Genomic DNA, 8,548 nt, shown 5'->3' with positions numbered 1-8,548 from the left:
CTGCCACAGGACTCTCAAAATGGCGGCGGCTCTTCAGATTTGGGCGTGATCCACTAAAATGGCCCTGGGACACCTTGGAACTCGGACGCTTGTCTACTAGGGCTTGGGCCCCACTCTCGAAAGCATCCCCTGAGCCTTGAAGATTCTACAAAAGTCTTGGGGGCCCCCGACTCCCACAGGCTTCTGGTGGGGAGCGGCTGCCATGATTGCTCATGGAATGGCCACGACTGAGCTACGAGATGGTTGTGCTCTCATGCTGACGCCAGCTTCAGTCTGAAACATCCAGAAACACTGTAGACTACCAATTCGATCAGTTCCGGTGGCGCCCCAACGTGACCCGGTAGGGAAGAACTTGCCCTCCCCTCTTTGACTGATGGTTCTTGTTGCCTGTCCCTTCTCTTGTCATTTAACAGAACTTTTTAGACTGCTGAAAGGGGTTGTGTTCCGACCGCTGGTTGGTGGAGACATTTTGACTATATTCTGGACCTACGTTCTCGCGTAATGCGTCATATGACGTGCCGCGTTAGCGCACCCGGAAGTTCTCCGGTGCGCGAAGCGTAGCTTCCGGGAAGCGATCCGGGGCGCGGCGCGTAACGTAAGCATAACAGGTCATGTGACTTGTTTATAAAACTTTTCATTGGTTCATTTTACTTTTGTTATTCTAATGATGAAAGGCTTGGTCATATGACCTAAAAATTAGGGTTTTTTTATTGCTTTCGAACATTATTTTTTCTTAAACATATATGTTATAATGTTCCAGGCTAATGTACTTTCCCGGAAAATTTACAACTGTACTGCAAGTAAAATATATTCCTTTTTCTAGCAAAAGGGCGTTTCTTTGTCCCATGACGGAGCCGTTTAGCAAAAGATGCTCGGCCTGCTGTCTTAGTCGCCGATACGCCTGAATATCAGATTCTTATCGATCACTTTATGTTGCAGGAGTAAAAAACACAACAGCCCTTGACCATTTATCTTAACTGCGTTCCTGCGTATTATACCTTTTATCCGTCATGTAATTGGACTGCTTTATTTCACTTGCCTTTTACTGATGCGAAAACAGTGACTAAAATTAAAAACTTTACCAATGTAAATACTACTACCATGTTTTGTTTTAAAAACCTTTATTGTGAAAATGTCAGTATACAAATACGGGCCTATAACCACGTGGGCCGGCCACGGAGCAAACTGGAATCGTATATGATGAGGAGACATTTACACTGTAGAGGAACGTAACGAGCGGGCCATTAGGTTGCAAGAACTAAGATGTCTAACAGTTGCGGAATTGGTGGACGTACATTTTGTAATTAAAATACGACAGGGCCACTTACAATAAAATGTTCTAGATATACATTTGCGGGCAAGTACCATGGGTGACGTTAATTCAAACTTACAATAGTACAGTAATCAATAACGCATCAGAACTTAATATCAATAAGGATGTCGAAATATTCAATCAATTCTCGTCCCCGCCCGCCATGTGCTTCAAAACTGCATACGTATCTCGTGATATCAAGGTTGTGCAACCAGTACACAACAAGGAGTTACGAGTCCCATTTATACCAGCGCCATTTTGGGTGAGGCCGGGCAGGTCCAGGATATAGTCAAAATGTCTCCACCAGCCAGCGGTCGGACCAGAACCCCTTTCGGCAGTCAAAAAAGGTTCAGTTAAATGACAACAGAAGAGATAGGCAACAAGAACCAACAGTCAAAAGAGGGGAGGGCAAGATCTAAAGCCATTGTTCTACAAACTCTCAACCAGCCTTGGATGGAAAAATCCTGAAGAATGTACAAACTGAAAACCAGTTTTTGACTGTATGGCATCACCAGCAACGCTTGAGTCAGCTTTGTGTGAAGCCGCCATTTTGATTCAATCAATAGCGTCCCCCTGCACACATTCAGGGACCTGGTCGTGTCTTCAGGTCAAACGGATTGTGGGACAAGATGCAGAAAAGAAAAGGAAAAAAGTTCAGCCGGACCTCGGGAGCCGGCTGCCTATGTCATGGGCGATCTTTGGCCACAGCAGAGCAATAGTGAAGCTGCAGCAGGTGCAAATAAGCTTCAGACAGTGTTACAAGCACTGCTCAGAACTCTCAACTATGGCACTCAACATCCAGCACTTGCAATCCGGATCTTGGCGCCTTGTGCTGGTTCCGACCTATTCACACATCGGTCCACTACTGACATCACCTCATAAGCCAACGGGGCACCCCACGCCGACTTTCGGCGCAGCATTGTAGGATGGCCACACCAGTGCGGCAACTTGCTAGACACCACCTCGGTGCCATCCAGATCTCGGCGCGTTGTGCTGCCTTCGGCCTACTGTAGCCGCAAGTGCGGACGCAACTCAGCTGGATAGCGAGTGAAACACCAAGGGGCGCCCCACTGCAGCCGAGGAGCCTCCATCTTGGGGGCGACGCACAGCATCACATTGCTTTCCAATGCAGTCAGATCCTCAAACAGCCCCCACTGACTGAAGCGACCTCACAGGCCAACGGGGCGCCCCACGGCGACTTTCGGTGCAGCATTGTAGGATGGCCACACCAGTGCGGCAACTTGCTGAACACCACCTCGGTGCCATCCGGATCTTGGCGCGTTGTGCTGCCTTCGGCCTATTCGCACATCGGTCCGCTACTGACGCCGCCTCACGTGCCAACGGATTTTCTACGCTTTTTATAGCAGCGCGTAACGTAAGCATAACAGGTCATGTGACTTGTTTATAAAACTTTTCATTGGTTCATTTTACTTTTGGTTTCCTAATGATAGAAGGCTTGATCATATGACCTAAAAATAACACTTTTCATTGGATTAAAACATTTTTTTTTCCCAAACTATGAAAGCCCCACCTTGTTTCTGGATGTTTCAGACTGAAGCTGGCGTCAGCATGAGAGCACCACCATCTCGTGGCTCCGTCGTGGTCATTCCGCGCGCAATCATGGCAGCCGCTCCCCACCGGAAGCCTACAGGAGTCGGGGGCCCCCAAGACTTTTGTAAAATCTTCAAGGCTCAGGGGACATCCGAGTTCCAAGGTGTCCCAGGACAATTTTAGTGGACCAGGCCCAAATCCGAAGAGCCGTCCGCCATTTTAAGAGTCCTGTGGCAGCCGCCTATCGCTGCCCTGCAAGAGTGGGCACAACTCAACTACATGGTGAGCGAGACGCTGTAGCCGCAAGAGCGGGCGATAAACAGCTGAATGGAGGATGAGGCACAGTGTAGCAAAAGCGGGCGGAATGGCAACTGAAACGGTAAAGGGGCGCCCCAGTACAGCAGACGAGCCTCCACCTGGGAAGGCCTGTTCACGCCGCCTCCCCCTCCCCTCCCCCCCCGGGGCACCCCACGCCGTTTTTCGGAGCAGCATTGTAGGATGCCAAAACCAGTGCGGCAACTTACTGGACATCACCTGGTTGCCATCCACATCTCAGCGCGTTCTGCTGCCTTGGGACTATTAGCACAACAGACCGCTACTGACAAGGCCTCCCCCCGCACCACCCGGGACGCCCCAGGCCTTTTTTCGGAGCTGCATTGTAGGATACCAAAAACCAGTGCGGCACCCAGGTAACATCACCTGGGTGCCGTCCAGAACTCAGCACGTTGTGCTGCCCTGGGACTATTCGCACAAAACACAGCGACTGACCATTGTTGCTTCTTTTTAAAAAAATGTTTAAATGTATTTACTGTTTTTGTTGCGTTGTATATATTTATAAGTTATTAAAATGTTATAATCCTACTACTTTGTTGGAGTGCTATATATTTTTTATGTGACACATAATTGTAAAAACTTTGATGTACAAAGAGGCATCCCTGGAATCTTCCGCTTCAGGCTCGGACCCACACACCCTCACAGTGAGAATCCCCTCCCCAAGCACAATACAGGATGGTTATCAGATAGTAGGAGCGCGTGTGGTGTGACGGATCTCATCGGGTGGGGGCCTTGATCTACTGTAACTCCTTTGAAGAGGGGTAATTCTCTACAGCTGGGGCCATAAACTACACCTGCAGGGCTACGTGATAGCCTGGGACCGGCCTGGACAATCGGACACAGAGGAAGAGCAGTGTCAGAGGGTGCGGTAGTGAATAGGGTGAAAGGGAGGTGTCGGGCGGGCACAGGGTGTGATTCTCAGAGAAGAACAGCGCAGATGGGAGGAGGTTTCTGGCCCATGCATGAGAGAGAAAGCGGGGGTGACCAGTGCGTGGGGGAGATGCTTGCGAGGGTGGGGAGCCATGCTGAGGATCGGCGGCGTGCAGAGAGTGAGTCTGGTCAAGGCATCTAAAATGGCTGCCGTGCTCAACAAAAGTGTGGCATTGCAAAAAAGGCAAGATGGCGCAGACAATGTTTATCAATAAGGATTAATTTATAACAATTATTTTTAACAAAATACTTACTCGCAGTGACAAAATGGCGGTCAACAGTTCCTGATTTCCATCGAATCGAACGTTAACAGACGTCACGCAGCAAAAAAAAAAAATGCTCACGCACAGCCGCTGGAAGACATGTATCAACATATATGAGCATCCTCAGCCACCCTCAGAAAACATAAGGGGTCAGGATACGTCTCCCGTACCCCCATATACCCTGTAATTTAATTAATCCAAAACACAAAATGGCGAATTCCCGTTTCGCTACCAGTTTGCGACCCGGTTCGCGAACCGAGAAGCGCTTCTACCGCGAAAAATCATTTTTTTTTTATTTACCCCACGGGACCCTTTAATAACCCCAACATCATTCCTAGGGGGTCAAGAAGGATCTACTTGCCCCCTTTCATTAAATTCCCCCTTCGTTTTTCTCCTCCTCTTGTCTCTCGATCCTACCGAGAGACAAGATGGCGGCCGCACCGGACTGTTTAGAATGTTGACAGACACCGGAGAGCCAATCAGCTTCGCTACGCAAAGCTCCGTTACGCGAAAAGTACGTGATCTGGTGCGCTATCTGGGACGCTGTCACAGATATATCTGTTTTTTAAACGTTAATTTCTCAAAATCCACTGGAGCACATATATTGAGACCCAGCAAAGGCACATCGGGCTAACAGTCCCTATAATTTTGCCAAGTTTCGTGTAAATCCATTCAGCCGTTCTAGCTAAAAGTGAGTCCAAAGGCCCTATGGAAAAATGAATGGGAAAAACGCGTTTTGGGACCACCTTTTTTCTCGGCCCCTCCTTGACGGAATCCCCCCAAATTTTCAGGGGCTGCTCAGAAACAAACTGTGCCATTTTCCTGAAACTTTCAGCCGATTCCGTCCACAAACGCCAAAGTTATCAGACATAGAATTTTCAAAAGTTCCATAGAGAAAAAATCCTAACTATATATACCTACTGGCTATCGCCAGTAGGTAATATATATATATATATATATATATATATATATATATATATATATATATATATATATATATATATATATATATATATATATATATATGACATCTCAAATGACATCACTGATGAAAACGTCCAGTGAATGTGTGTTTTTCTGAAAAATAAATACTAGTGAGTAATGTTTAAATATTTAAATATATGTATTAGTGTTTCACTTTGTGTATAAGAGGCTGCATGGGTTGGCGAGTAACTACATGTGTATGTATATGAGTTATTAGATGTTTTTTTAGTATCAGTATGAGTGTGTGTATTGTTTAGTGTGGGTATTATTTACAACATTGATGCATGAGTGACTGACTCTCTGTATGTATTTTGAAAACTGCATATGTGCAGGACTGCAAGGTTGAATAGTGTGTATATGAGTATGTTAGTGAGTGAATGACTGTCTCACTAGTGTCTTTTTCAGTAACTCCATATGTTTTAATCTAGAATATGTGAATATTGATGCATATAAGTGAGTATATGTGAGAGTAAGAGATTGTAAGAGTTCCTGTTTAAATAAGTATATGTTTCTATAAAAGATTGTTTAGGAGAATAAATATGTGTACATTTCCATAGAAGTAAGGTGGTAGTGTGTGTAGAGCTCTATATGCAAATAAATATATGTTCAATAGTTTAGTTGCATGTGTGAGTATGTGTGTGAGTAACTTATAGATGACTGTCGGTGTGTAACAGGATGTATAGGTGTATCACTACATATGATGAGTGAGTATACGTATGAGTGATTATATAGAACTGTTGGTGAATGAGTGGATGTGTACATAGATGGTGGAATTACTGAATTGGTTGTTGTAACTGATATGGGTATGTCGATTTTTTTGTAAATTTAAGTTTCTATTTTTGAATATGTGTTTCAAGAGTTACATTACAGTGAAAGGAGGTCTGTCACTCTCTCACAAGGATGGTGTCATCAATGATGTCATGAGTGATGTCACTGACCATGTCATGAGTGATGTAATATGTGACGTCATCAGCAGTGCATTGCACACGCAAGTTATAGTGAGTCCAACTAACTATAATGTGGGAATTTCAATTGTTTTATGCGAGTAAAATTACCAGATAACTATAACTGGTGTGAAACCTATGTTTTTTTCAGTGAATTTAATAGGTTTTTTAAATGCTAATTCCTAACTATAACTGGGATGAAACCTATGGGTTTTTCAGTGAATTTCAATGTTTTTTTAATAGCAAATCTCTATAGGTATGATAAGTAATATTTTTTTAAACAAATTTTATATTGTATAATTATGTAATAATATTTTTAATATTTTTAAATTTTTTTGCCCCGGAGCGCTCCCGGGGCGCGTACCTGGGAGTGCCCCGGTCAGTGCAATTTTGCAGCGCGCCCCGGGGCGCGTACCGGGGAGCGTCCCGTTAGCGCTATTGCCGCAAACGAAAACAACATCGTGACGTTTCGCACAGTCGCGTGATGCGTCATATGACGAACTGCGTAAGCGCACCCGGAAGCACGCAATCGCATACGATCGTGCAACGTCTCGACGCGCTTACGCCGCGTGCCCCGGGGCGCGTAGCGTTAGCGCGTCAGGTCATGTGATCTGAAAATAACAGTTTTCATTGGTGCAGATCAGTTTTGGTTTCCAAATGTTGAAAGCCTGGGTCATGTGACTTGAAAATAACACTTTTCATTGATCCAGAACAGTTTTGTTTTCCAAATGATGAAAGCCCCACCTTTTTTTCTTATTCTGACTTTGTCTTTTGACTGAGGAAGACCTTTTTGGAGTTCTATCTCTACTCTTTACTAGTTTGAAATGGCTACATTATCAGCAGCAGCTGGAGGATCTGCCCCACCACCACCACCACCACCATCTAAAAGACCACCAGAAGATTACATTGGTGGTCAAGAGGATGAGGAGGAGAATGATGAAGAGGAGGAACAGAGAAGGGAATTCCTGCCTGAAAATAAACAGCCCTACCAACAAAAAGAGCACTTTATTTGGGAGTTCTACAAAATCCCAAGGGGTTTTAAAAAAGTCAACGCTGCAAAGGTGACTTGTTTAATTTGTGATGCTTAGTTGTCCAGGGGGAACCCTAACAAAAAGTATTCCTTCGGGAATCATACAATGATTCGCCACATGATTATTCTAATGCAGAGTTAAGGGACCTCTGCAGTAAGCTACCCCCATCAACGTCTAGACCCTCAACATCAAAAGAACCCACTCCATCGGGTCCGGGGGCAAGAGACACATTGGCTACAATTCAATCTAAGTTTGCCGATTACAAAATCGTGGGCAAATATTGTAACAAGACACTTTGCTATGGTGAGGAAAGTATCAAACTTATCAAGGTTGCTGGTGATAACCATAAGTGTCCAAGAAAACCCTAAATGTTCTTGATTTTTTTTTGCTCCAGTTGAGCCATTTACAATTCCCTGTTTTTTGTTTCTCCCCATAAAAAATACAAAAAAATATAAAAGTGTTCAGAAAAGCCAAAAAAAGTAAAAAATGTACCAAAAAACAATAAACAAATATAAAACAACAAAAGAAGAAAAAAACAGTTCTTTTTAGAACTACCTCCAATTTATAAAAAAATGCTACATTTTTTGAAAACTCTGTCATTCTTTTTTCCCTATGGTTCGCTCCCCGGTACACTCCCCGGTGCGCGTACCAGGCGCTCCCCCGCGGAAATCGAAAAAAAATATATATTTTTTGCCCCGCTGGGCCCTTTTGGTTTTTTGCCAATTCTTGTGTCTCGATTTTACAAGATCGCGGCCGCTCCGGACTGTTTGGAATGTTTACAGACACCCGAGAGGCAATCAGCTTTCCGTGCGCAAGTCGCGTAGCATGCCCGGTGCGCTCCCCAGTGCCTGTACCGGGGCGCGCTTATAGATATATATATTTTTTTGAACCTAAATTACTCAAAATCCACTGGAGCACATATCTTGAGATATAGCAAAGGCACATCCCGCTTACCAGTCCTTACAATTTTGCCAAGTTTGGTGGAAATCCATTCAGCCGTTCGGGCTAAAAGTGAGTTTGACCGCCCTATGGAAATTAACATGGAGAAAACACGTTTTGAGACCCCCCTTTTATCTCGGCCCCCGCTTGACGAATCCCCCCAAACTTTCAAGGAAGGAGCGGAGCGGAGCGGGCTATTTTCTTGGAGAAATTTGCGAAGATTCGTCCACCGGCGCCAAAGTTATTCCCAATAGAATGTTG

This window comes from Lissotriton vulgaris, unplaced genomic scaffold (genome assembly GCF_964263255.1).
Source record: "Lissotriton vulgaris unplaced genomic scaffold, aLisVul1.2 SCAFFOLD_609, whole genome shotgun sequence".
Classification (NCBI taxonomy): Eukaryota; Metazoa; Chordata; class Amphibia; order Caudata; family Salamandridae; genus Lissotriton; species Lissotriton vulgaris.
Note: the sequence above shows the minus strand (reverse complement) of the source record.